General features: G+C 32.6%; 1 protein-coding gene across 1 annotated transcript in view; it reads left to right on the top strand.

Moving 5' to 3' along the window:
- The window catches only part of LOC105620166 (nuclear pore complex protein Nup98-Nup96), a 41,194-nt gene that overhangs the window by 5,966 nt on the left and 21,857 nt on the right, over positions 1 to 13,371 (top strand). The gene's annotated exons all lie outside the window — the stretch shown is intronic.

Raw genomic sequence — 13,371 nt, 5'->3', positions numbered from 1 at the left:
TAAGTATATATATATATATATATATATATATATATATATATATATATATAATACACGCACACACACGCACGCACGCACGCACGCACGCACGCACACACACACACACACACACGCTTATAGCACAATTAAATAATTATTGGGTCTATGGAAAGCGCTTCATATCTTTCCTTATTTCTGTTCTTACATCCCAAAATATAACAACTCGTTTTCTATAATACAAAATTATTTTTTATGAAGATAGAATTGTGGTTATAACTTTATTCTCTTATCTTACAACAGATAATTATTTTTCCTTTAACAATATTCAATTTTACAAATTTTGTTCAACACATTAAGCAGAATATTTGATTATACAATAATCAAACATTAATAAATATTCTTATTATATTTTATAGAATTTATTACTTCAGCATTTACATAACCAAGAAGGAGACTTGATTTACATAAATTCTTTATCCACACTCATCCTAGCTAATTTTAAAAACAAAAAGAAAAGATTTTCTTAATATTCTTATTCTCATTTCTTTGAATATCACAGTATATGTTCACAGTATATCCTCTATCTTATAATATTTATTACCTACTTTAGCAAAGATACTCTCCTCATAGAAGTATTTAATAATGTTCTTGAAACTTTCATGCTTTTTATTGGGAGTACAAATAAGTTTCCGCCGTTTGCAAAAGACGGCGCCACTAATAAACTATAGTTAAAATTGTTTGACAATAAACTATAGTTAAAATTGTAAAACGACATATCATAAGATTGGACATCCGACAACACCATAATCTTGAAATATTAGCGATTTTGTATCAGCATCATATATTTTTTTTTGTACGAAAATGTCGAGTTTTGAGCCGAATAAGCGTCATTTGCGGGAACTTTTTTGATTTACTTCTTTAATTTGAAGAAATCTGCAGCTGAGGCTCATAGATTGCTTGTAGAAGCATATGCTGTCTTAAGTGAGAGAAGTTGTCATGAGTGGTTTCAAAAATTTAAGAACGGTGAATTTGACATCGAAGACAAAGAACGTAGCGGAAGGCCGAAAGTATACGAAGACACGGAATTGGAAGCATTGGATGAAGATTCGTACCAAACGCAAAAAGAACTTGCACTTACATTAGGAGTGACTCAACAAACAATTTCATATCGTTTCATATCGAAATCATTGGGAATGATTCAAAAGCAAGAGAATTGCGTTCCATATGAACTGAAGCCAAGAGACGTTGAACGCCGATTTTTGTCAACGCCGACATGTGAAATGCTGCTTGCCAGGCATAAACGAAAGGGTTTTTTGCATCGTATAGTCACTTGTGATGAAAAATGGATCCACTACGATAACCCAAAGAAGAGGAAATCATGGGGACTACCTGGCCATGCTTCAACATCGACAGCCAAGCCGAATATTCATGGAAAAAACTCATGTTGTATTTAGTGGGATCAGCTTGGTGTCGTATGAGTTGCTCAAACCGAACGAGACCTTACTGGGGCTCTCTACCGAACACAATCGATGAGATTGAGCTCAAGGAAAAACGCGCCCATTATTACTCCAGGCATGACAAAATTATTCTCCTGCATGATAATGCTCGACCACATGTTGCGGCGCCGATCAAACCTACTTAGAAACACTCAAATGGGAAGTTCTGCCCCACCCGCCGTATTCTCCAGACATTGCTCCTTCCGACTACTACTTGTTCCAATCGATGACGCATGGCCTGTCTGAGCAGCATTTCACATCATATGAAGATACCAAAAATTGTATTGATCGATGATTGGATAGCCTCAAAAGAATGAAGCGTTCTTCCGACGCGGTATCCACATGCTACCAGAAAGATGTAGTGGCTAGCGAGGGCCATTACTTTGAATAAAACATTATGTACATAAAACATTATGTTTATCTTCTTTCACAATAAATGCTTAATTTTTTATTAAAACGGCGGAAACTTATTTGTACTCCCAATATTATCTTTGTTTTTCCAGCGCACGGTTCTAGTTTTCTACCTTTTAAAAATTTCCTTAGTGTATCCATCATGTCTAACAGCGTAACCCTATTTTTCGCTAACAGCACTATATCGTCTACATACGCTAAATTCCATATCTTTATACTATCGCAATCTCTCCTATATTTCTATTTTTTAAGACCTCTCTGTCAAGGTCTGCAATATACAAATTAAATAGGACTGGACTCAATCCTATTTAGGATCAGGACACAATCCTGCTTAACTCCTCTTCTTGTTTGGAATTTTTCTGTCAAACCTCTGCTTGTTTTGATTGTAACTTTCATATCCTTATATATATATCCAAAAACTCCAATCTCCTTATCAGCTGTTCCTTGATTCCATATCTCCTTAGTAACTCCCATAGTACACCTCTATCTGTCGAAAGCTGCCTTCAAATTCGCAAAGAGAGAATATACTTTCCTCTCTCTACTTTCTGTCTGCTTGTTCTTTTGAATGATGATTCAAATATATTATCCATCGACCTGCCTTTTCTGAATCCTGTTTGCGTCTCCGGAATTATGTTTTTCTTCCCTACCTCTTCTTCCAATTTAATTTTTAGGATCTCCGCATACCATTTGTATGCTGTACACAATAACGATATCTCTCTATAATTTTCTATTGATTCTGTGTCTCCTCTTATATAATGGCACAATAATATTTTGCCTCTAATCTTCAGGTATCTCTTCTTGTCTCCAAACTTGTCCTAATAAAAAAAATTCCATCATGTCCTTCTATAATATACTTTCTGCATATTTCCATCGGAATTCCATCTATATTCATGACCTTCTTGTTCTTCATTTTCTTTAGTATTCCCCTAATTTCTTCCTCTTTCAACTCCTCCATTTTTTGTTCTTTTTCTCTATCTCTTGTCTTCATTTCCTTTTTTTCTTATGCATTCATCTCAGTATCCATCCAGAAGAAGATTCCATCCTTAGAAGATTCATAAAATGTTGCTTCCATTCTTTTGTCTCAATGTTATTATCTCTTCATATCCTCTTGCCTCTTTTTTTGTTTATAAATTTCCATACATCTACCTTCCTCTTCAAACACCTCAATTTCATTTCTTCTTCTTCTTCTCTCTTTTCTTTTTACTTCTCCTTCAGTTCCTTAAATTTTCTTCTTTCTTCCATGTATTCTCTCCTATCTATTTTTTCTAGTCTCCATTTTCTATATATTTTCTGTATTTCCCTCTTTTTCCTATAATAGTACAACTTCTATTCAATCCTTACGTCCTAATTCAAATCTTTTGGTTTTTACCTTCCTCTTGATCATCGCTTCATGCATAATTTCCTTGATTCTCTGCCATTTTTCCTCTTGTTGTTACTCCTTTTTGGTTTGCTTCGTTAGTTTTCTGTTTTTTCTTGATATTCTATTATGGTTCATTCCAAATATTATCTCCTTTACTCTTTACTTTTTTTTCTCTTCCTTTGTCTTCTACTTCTCCTCTTCTCCTTTCATGCTAAGTAACTGCAGCATGATGATACCTTCATTTGCAATCACATAATCAATAATATATATACTATCCATACTACCCCTATAACCTATTTTATACATAAGTATAAAAATATAAAATTATTTAATTTCACAAAAGCTCTCGTAATCAAAAACTATTTAGATGTAGGCATTTGAGAGCAAACGCAATTAGATTTATATCTGTTCAATAAAATTGAATAAGTTTGTATAATATCTTTATTAATTGAGATGATTGCCAATTTGAGTATTGATACCATCCTTAACAAGCTGTGTGACTTAAGATCCAAGTATAACATTGTAAGATCGCAAATAATGATAATACAAATTTAATAAAGTTCATATTTAGAATATTGTATTAATTTCCTTGTAAAAATATCTGCAGAGTATTTGCTTGTTAAGGATGGTATCAATACTCAAATTGGCAATCATTTTAACCCACCAACTAATGAAAATAGTAAAAAATGAGTGATATACGCTGAAGATGACTTAAAAAAAGTCGAAACGTTCATATTAATAATAAAGATATTATATAAACTTATTCAGTTTTATTGAACAGATATGCGCTAAATCTGCGTTTGCTCTCAAATGCTTACATCTACTAATATATTTCCCGTCCCAATCTCTTTTCGTCGATCCGTTTTATAATGTATCATTCTTTTCTTTGTGCCCAATCTACCAACTCTTTTCCTCCGTTTCCTATCACTTTGTCTTCTTTCTATTTCTTCTTCCTACTCAATACTAATTCGCCTGTTCTTACATTAAAATCTCCACCTATTACTATTTTCTCATTTTCCATGTCCCCTAGAATTCTTTCTAACTTTTCTTCTAAATTTTTTCAGCTCCCTCTATTGTATATCGATATTATTACAACCTTCTTCTCCCCTTATAATCGACATTACCATTCCTTCCTTATTTTTATATATCAAGTTCGATTCCTTTGCCCAGTTTTTCTTTACGTTTACTATAAATCTCCTTATAGCCTTGCCTCTTTTCTTTTCTCTATGTGCATATATATATTCTCATTTATATGAACTAGGAAACCTCCCCTTAACTTTTTTCCACTCATTTTCTTCCAGCCATATTTCACATAGGCTTATGAAATCAAACTTGCCTACATAGTTCCAAAAATCTTTATCCTTATTACTTACACCCGCAATGTTCTAAAACATATTTATAATATTTCCTCCTCTTTTATTTGCCTTCGAATTCTCTTCTTCTCGTGTATCTCTCTTAACTCTTCTCCTTCCACCTTCCCCTAAATTTTGTATACTTCCTTCTTGGCTTAACTTAAATTTTGTTTTTTTCTTATCATTTCCTTGATTTATCCCTTTCTTTCCTTTATCCCCATATTCCCTATTGTTATTTTCTTTTTCTCTTTTCCTCCCTTCTCTCTATTTCTGCCCAAGTTTTTCAAATCCCTCTTATTTTCTCTCTCTCATATCCTATTTTTATATCCTCCTCTCCTTGTTTTCTTGTGCTTTCATCTACTTATTTATCCGAGTCTTCCTTTCTTCAAAACTTAAATCATTTTCGAAAAAGATTTTCCCTCTACTTTATTCTTGGTTCTTTTCACCTCTTTATTTCCTCATTATTCACTTTAATGAATACTGGTCCGCTCATCCTCCAGCTGATTATCTCTATATCTACCCTTATTTTCTCCTTTATAAATTTCTGAGTCCATTCTTTACCTTTTTCTATATCTTTATCTCCTTTCTAATTAATCTCCTTAATAGCAATATTGTATTTTCTTTTCTCTCGTTCTTTATCCATCATCAATTTCCGCACTGCTCCTATCTCTCTCTCACTTAATCTATCCATGCTTCCTTCTGACCACTCTTCGTTACATGGAACTATCTCTTTTGTCTCTTTACTATATTCCTCCCATTCTTCTCTAAGCCTTTTCTCCGCCTTCTCTTTTATCTTATTTTCTCTTTCTATTATTTTCTCTTTCGCCTAATCCTCTCCTCCTAAAACTCCTTGACCTTCAGACTTTCCATAATTATTTTTCTTTCCTCCTTTATATTTTCCTTGAAAGCTATTCTTTCCTCTCTCATTAATTTAACCTCCTGTTTAATCTTCTACTTCCTCTTTTCCTCCTCTCTTCTCTATCCTTTTCTCTGTCTCTTCATTTAATTTACCTTTTTCTTGCCGTCTGTGCTCCTCTCTCTATCATCAACTTTCTCTGCTTGCTATCCACCACCTTTCTCTTCCCGGCTCTCCCCTCTTCCTAAGCTGCGTCTTTTGACGCCTCACCTTCCTTCTCTTTATCTCGTATAGAACAGTCCTATCACTACGAAATTCTTATCGTCTTTATTTGTGACACTTCTATGCCGTATCCTACTTATCCGCACTTAATATCCTATTTTTCGCCTCTAATTACACTTCAGTACGCAATCTAATTCACCGCTAAATTTGCACACATACATCCACTTTCGTGCCACTTAACCAAGGCTTACTATATTTTGTATACATGTCAATTAAAAGCCGTAATGCCCGTGTCACACTACGCATTAGAGATTGAGGATTGCGAATTAAAGATTAGAGTTCGACCAATCAGATAATTTTCATTTTATTCCGTTTTGTTCTGACTGAATTCTTAAATTCACAATTCTTAATCTCTAATGCGTAGTATGATACGGGCATAATACTTAATATGGGGTCTATAATAAAAATTATAGACGGTCCTGGGATCTTAAGTCATAAAAAATTAATCAATTACAGTTAAAAGGAGTTAAGGAGAATAATTGATTATGAAAGATCAATTTTTTATGATTTAAGACTTCACAACCGTCTCAATAACTCCTATTGTAGACCCCACATAAGTTGTGTCCGCCATTTTCTAACTAAAACTTATGACAATCTCTTACTATAGCGTCTTTAGGTAGTGCTAAATATACCCTTTATATAAATAATAAAAGTCGTAATAAGAAACAAGTAATATAAGCCTAGTGCTAGATGTTTTTGCCTAATTTTTTCTTTATTTCGAAAATAATATTATTTAATTAGAACGTTTTTGACCATTTATCTGGTCATCTTCAGTATATAAAATTTCTTATAATCAATAAATTGACATTCGCCGCAATTAGATGCATATACATACTTTAAAATCTCATATATTGTCAAAGATTCGTTTTAATCTGTGTTTCTAAATAGCATAGGTTTAGGGGATTCATATTATATTTATCTATAGTGTTATTTATCTTTAATTTTTGAGCGAATTTCTATAATTTTTGCGCTATAATTGAAAATATACTGTCGTTCTTTGTCTAGCATAGGAATGTTATAAGTACTAACTTTAAATGCAATTATCTCTTGAACATGCCTGGTTACCACCCTCAAAATTATGCGTATGTATAGAAATTATCTTCAAACAGTAAAAACTTCAAACAAATCTTAAGAAAAGTCATTTTGCGATACAATCACCTTAATGCGTATACTTTAATCTTGGAAAAAAATTTCAAATATGTAAAAAAGGAAAAAAGTAATCATTATACAAAAATTTAATAGTTAGTAAATGTTTAGTTGGTAATGCAGACTTTAGAATCCCCTTAATGAATTAATACAGATCATAAATTGAAGATGCTTTAATAAAGGAAGCAGATTAACATATAAAGATATAATAATAAACGATTTATTAAGATCATACATACACAACAAAGAAGAATTTAAAGCTTTATAATGGTCGAAGCTGGATTTTAAATGCTTAAGGGGTTACACCACTTTGGACCCTTAAAAAGAAAATTATTTTTTTGTGTAAAAAGGATAAAATAAATTAAAAATGTATAAAATTTATTATACAAAATTTATTATAAATATATTGAAGTATACAAAAAGTTTTTTGATAATTTTTTTAAAGAAAATGATAGCACTACAATTGATTGAAATAGGCTGATTTTCAACGAGTGCCTAATCGGCGTAAACAAGATTATTATGAAACAGTTTGGTCTAAAATAAAAATTAAAAATTTTTATTTTTTATATAACATTTACTAAAGAAGTAAATTATATGATTTTCAGAAATAAGCACTTTTATGAAAATGATGAACATTTGATAAAAAAACAATCTTTTTATCATAAAAATGTTAATAATAGTTTATAATTAATCATAAAATTGCTACGTACTTCTTTATATAATTAGCAAAAGAAGATTCTCTGAAAGTTATAAATCGAATGAAAATTAGAAGTTATGATGTACATCGATTGAAAATATCGTTTTGAGAAAACTGCGTTTAAATCGTGAGGGAAAGTATTTCAAAGAATCAGTTGTAATTTTGTAAATACTTACCAGGTATGTAAATATGAAATCGGAATTTTTTTTATAGAAAATACACGTTTATTACATGAAAATGATAAAAAATATTTTATTCGAAGTATTGCCCATCGGTAGCTATACATTTTTTCCATCTGTTTGACAATTTGTGGATGCCACGCCAAAAAAATTGTTGCTCTTTTGAGCCAAACCAGTCATCTAGCCACATCTTCGTAAGAAGTGAAGTGCTGCTGAGCAAGTGCGTGTCTCATCGATGCAAATAAGTGGTAATCGGACGGAGCCAAGTCTGGTGAGTAAGCCGCATGCGAAAGTATTTCCCAACCAAAGACCTCAATCGTTTCCTTGACCAGTTTTACTATTTGTGTGATGGTGCATTATGAAGCAAAATCTCTTTGTATTGCCTTTTTTGATATTCCGGTCGTTTTTCATACAAAGCTTAATTCAAATTGATTATTTGTTGTCGGTAGTGTTCAGTATTAACGATTTCGCCAGGTTTTAGCAGCTCATAATAGATCACACTTTTCTGATCCCACCAAACACAGAGCTTCCGTCCATAGCGATTTGGCCTTGCAGTCGATGTCGATGGTTCGCTTAGGAGTTGGAGTTATCCATGATCTTTTACGCTTTCTCAAAATATATCCACTTTTCATCGCCAGTCACAATTCGATGGAGAAATGACTTTCTTTTGTACCTGGCGAGTAGCATTTCGCAAGTGGTTTTTCGGTTTCCTGCTGTCTTTCATTCAGTTCATGTGGAATCCATTTTTCCATCTTCTGGATTTCTTCCCATCTTTCCCATGGATTTCAAATGTATGGAGACGGCTTCTCGTGTCACATTCAATTGATCCGCGAGTTGTTAAGTTTGAGTCCTCATCCTCATCCAACAATGCTTGCAATTCGCTGTCTTCAAACTTTTTCCACGGTGATTTTCCACGTTCTTCGTTTCTCACGTTAAAATCGCCACTTTTGAATTTTTTAAACCACTCAAAGCACTGTGACCAAGAGCACCGTAAGCTTCGACAAGCATTCGCTGCGATTCTGCAGCAGTTTTCTTCAAATGGTAAGAAAATCAATGCTGTTCGCAAATCGTAGTTTCCAGGCACAAAATTCGACATATTCAATTACAAACTATACTGTTGTATGAAACTTGTATTGTGAGTTGAAAATTTTTGTCAGATGTCAGAACAAGGAAATGGCATCAATGGCGCCGTCTGACAACTATATTGACAGCTATGGCCATCTATTGGTAAATTCCGGTTTTATATTTACATACCTGGTAGAATTTTCCATTCTAGTGAGGTTATATTTTTACATGTATAACTATTATTTAAGCAAAAAAATTTTCGATTTTTTTCGAAGTGATGTGACCGCTTAAATAATTTTCATATGAATTTATATGTAGTGTGCGTTTGTGCGTGCGTGCATGTATACAGGGTTTCTTTGCGGGCGTAGAATGAATCAAAGGAAACGAAAAAGTCTTATACTGTTTTGAAATATCCGCTATAATTTTTGAATTAAAAAAGAAAACGTCTAAACCAATGTGCGGTTGTGCTGCGCGAATTCATAGCACAGTCCATCGCGCTTCACTCTATAATCATACGGCAGGAAAGGCGAAGAGAAGGATAACCCTTCGTTCCCCCTACGCGCGCGCGCCGTCGCTATGAGACGCCATGGCTGAATTCGCGCGGCGCGGTTTCATCGCACATAGACATTTTCTTTTTTAATTCAAAAACTAGTGAATATCTCAAAATGGTATAAGACGTTTTCATTTCCATTCTATGCCCGCAATACGGCCCGGATCTTACTTAAGAGACATCCTGTGCGTGTGTGCGTGCGTGCGTGCGTGAGTAAATTCATATGGAAATTATTTAAGCACCTAAAATCCAGCTTTGACCGTTACAAGCTTTAAGACTCCTGACTAGTCGCGGCGGCCATATTGGAATCTTGACGTTAGAAGCGAGGAATGACACATTAATTTATGTTGCATGCCATTTGTAAATAAAAACAAATCCAAAAAAAAAATGACGAGATCGCTTTAAAACACTTGTAAAAATGGGCGAAAATTATTCTTTCCTCCCTTGATAATCAATAAATGGTCATAAAAGGCACGTAAAGTGAGTCTATACTCGAGCAGAAACACACGGTTCAACAGTTGTTGAAACGAGTGAAATATACGTTTTTACATACAAAATTCCAAGATAATTGTAGTTTCCGCCCATTTTTAGGATTTTCATAAGTATGAGATAAGTCACATTTTCACAATTAAGCAAATAATAATGAAATTTCGACACAAATTTCGTCATTAAAACGTCATTTTTCCACGCCTATAAATTCGGCCATTTATCGTGGTGCGGCGCTGTAACACACAAGCACAAGCCCATATCTGGGTGCTCACTTGCAGCGCATCCGAGAATGAACGAGAATAGCGCGTAGCTCTTTCTCACACTAGTCGCTTGTTTCAAACGACCGAAAATGCTTTCTCGCCAATCTCGGCCATTCGACGACCCTCAATAAAAGGACGGGGAGGGCATTTTAAATAACTACTATAAATAAATAGTAAAATTGTACTTGTAATAGTAAACTTGTATAAGTTAAATTGTAATAGTGTATCCCTCCCATTAATCCAGAATAGTATAAATCATGTTAAAACGCAACAGTTTACAAGATATTGTTTATGATTTTTTATGTGCATTATATAGTATACTCCTTCTTTATAAACTCGAGTAGGAAGTAGAAGTAAAATTTTACCGGAAAAAATTATAAACCAGCATTTCTTTTCAAGAAAATTTCGAAAGGCCATCGGAAAAGAAATGCGTATGTTTGAGATTCGAGACTTGTAAAGAAAATATGCAAAAAAAAATCGAATAGTTGCAAAAAGTATTTCACTTACAAAACGAAAGATATTAGTTGTATGGAAAAGAATTCGATATAAAAAATGTAGCATATTTAAAATATCTACAAAATGAGACGTAGAATATTAAAATCGATCTATTAGTTCAGAAAAAAAAATAAATATCGAAAAAGGCCTTTTTTTCATTCGATCTCTGTTTATTGAGATTTAAACTCCAAACTTTGAAATTTTCATAAAATGTAGCCCTTGTAATGAACAAATCTAGCTCTGAACGAACCTGAAATGTTCATTAGTTTTTGCAAAAAGCTGTTTGTTCATTAAAAACTTATTTGCGGAAAACTTAATTTCTTCATTTTTGAGCAGTCACATAGTAATTTACAGGGGTGATTTTTTTTTCTTTAAGAATTGCATTATCATGTACACTTAATAACAAAATGATTTTTTGCAGTTAAACAAAGCTATTATAAAACAATTTTAAAAAGTGGGTATTTATTTCCGCTATTTGATATGATGCATATTAATGATAGAATTATTCCATTTTTTTGTATGGAAAAAGATATCCACTTTTTAAAATCGTTTTATAAAAAAAAATGGAATAATTCCGTTAATATGCATCAAATTGCCGTGAAGCATGACATCTAACATTTTTCTACGAATTTAAAAAAAAGATTAGATCCTTCGATTATTAGGAGCCGAGATAATAATTTTTTTCAAAAAGTCACTATGGCTCTAATTTTCAAGAGTTCCGTCTGGCATCTATTTGTCAAGGAAAAATTGAATTTGCTATTAAAAAATTTCTCGAATTTTTTGCTGCCGAAAAAGTTTGTTTAAAACCATTGGAAAGTTGAAAAACGAACGAGGCAGTGTGCCGGAGTGAAGGAAGTCGGCGCATAGTCGAGTAGGGAAGATCGGCGATTCGCGCGTATCTGATTTCGTGCGTTAAAATTTGCTAAATTTACATTTTCTCAGCAATAAATTGATGTAGAAACATGATTTTTTTTAATCTTGAGTAGTTCGACGAGATATAAACAAATAGCTTAATCAAATATTTCGCAAAGTAATTGTAACCATGAAATTTTTAGTTTTTTGTTTCTTAAATTTTTATTTTTTCGATTTATTACTAAAAAATTACGTTTGAATATGGAGTGCATGTTTGATTAACAAATTTAAGTCATATTAGTTATATTTCTTTATTTAATATACTGTAAAAAATGTCTAAACTGTTGAATATAGTTGCAAAACATATTTTTCATGTAACTTAGTAGTTAATTTACTTTTATATTTGCGAAAGTTAGTGTTATATCTTTAACAGTTACATTAACATGGCAAATTATTAATTATTTGTTTACATATTTCATATACGCATCTGCAATTAAATTCATAAAAACAATTTTGTTCTGATAATTCCGTACATTTAATTGTCCAATTGGACACTTTTTATAGCATATTAAATAAAGTAACATAGCTAATGAAACATAGCTAAACTAAATAAACTTCATAAATAAACTTCAAAAATTTCATAGTTACAATTCGAGATTTTTTTTAACGGCAAATTCAATTCTTCCTTGATAAATTGGTGCCAGACGAAAACTCTTATTAAAAATTAAAAATTAGAGTTACAGTGATTTTTTGAAAAAAAAAATGTATCTCGACTTCTAATAATTAAAGGATAATCTTTTTTTTTAAATTTGAAGAAAAATGTCAGCTGTCGAATGTTTCACACGGCTATTTGATAAGATGCATATTAACGGAATTATTCCATTTTTTTATACGGAAAAGGATTTTTAAAGTTGTTTTTAATAATTTAACTGCAAAAATCTGTTATTAAGTGTACGTGATAGTGCAACTCTTGAAGAAGAAAAATCACCCCTGAATAAATTGAAGTGCGACTGCTTAAAAAATGAAGAAATTAAATTTCTGACAGATAGGTTTTTAGTAAACAAATGCTTTTTGCAAAAACTAATGAACATTCAGACTTGTTCAGAGCTAGATTTGTTCGTCATTACGAAGGCTACAATTTACGAGAATTTCAAAGATTGCGTTTAAATCTCAATGAATACAGAGCAAGTGAAAAAAAGACTTGTTTCGGTGTTTTTTATTTTTTTCCCATTGAACCAATAAATCGATTTTAATGTTTCACTTTTCATTTTGTAGGTATTTCGAAAACCTACATTTTTTTTTATACGGATTTTTTTTCCAATCAATATCTTTCGTTTTATAAGCGAAAAATGTTCTTTTTGCAACTATTCGATTTTTTTTCGCATACTTTCTTCACAAGTCTTAAACATACACATTTCTTTTTTGATAACCTTTTTCGTGAAAAGAAATGCTTTATAATTTTTTTCCAGTAAAATTTTACTTCTACTTCCTACTCGAGTTGAAGGAGGGGTATATTATATAATGCTCATAAAAAATCGTTTTAACGTGATTTATACTATTGTGCATTAATGGGAGGGACACACTATTACTACAATTTATGAAAATTTATATGTTATTTAGAATGTCCCTGCCCTTTATTGAGGCTTAAGGCCACTAATGGCCGAGAAAGCATATTTAGTTGCTTGAAACAACCGACTAGTATAAAAAGGAGTTCGCTGTCTCGTTCACTTTCGGCGCGTCGCAGGCGAACACACGGACATGGTCGCCTCGTGCTGTGTGGCTACCAGTTTCGCCAGACCGCCGTCTGATTCTGTGTCGCCACTGTCAACACAGAGTTTTTGGCTGAGTAATTAGGAACCTTAAACTTTTCTTTGTTATATAAAGCACACACGCGCGCGCGCG

Source organism: Atta cephalotes (genome assembly GCF_000143395.1).
Source record: "Atta cephalotes unplaced genomic scaffold scaffold00024, whole genome shotgun sequence".
Taxonomy (NCBI): Eukaryota; Metazoa; Arthropoda; class Insecta; order Hymenoptera; family Formicidae; genus Atta; species Atta cephalotes.
This window is presented reverse-complemented; position numbering and strand designations above follow the sequence as displayed.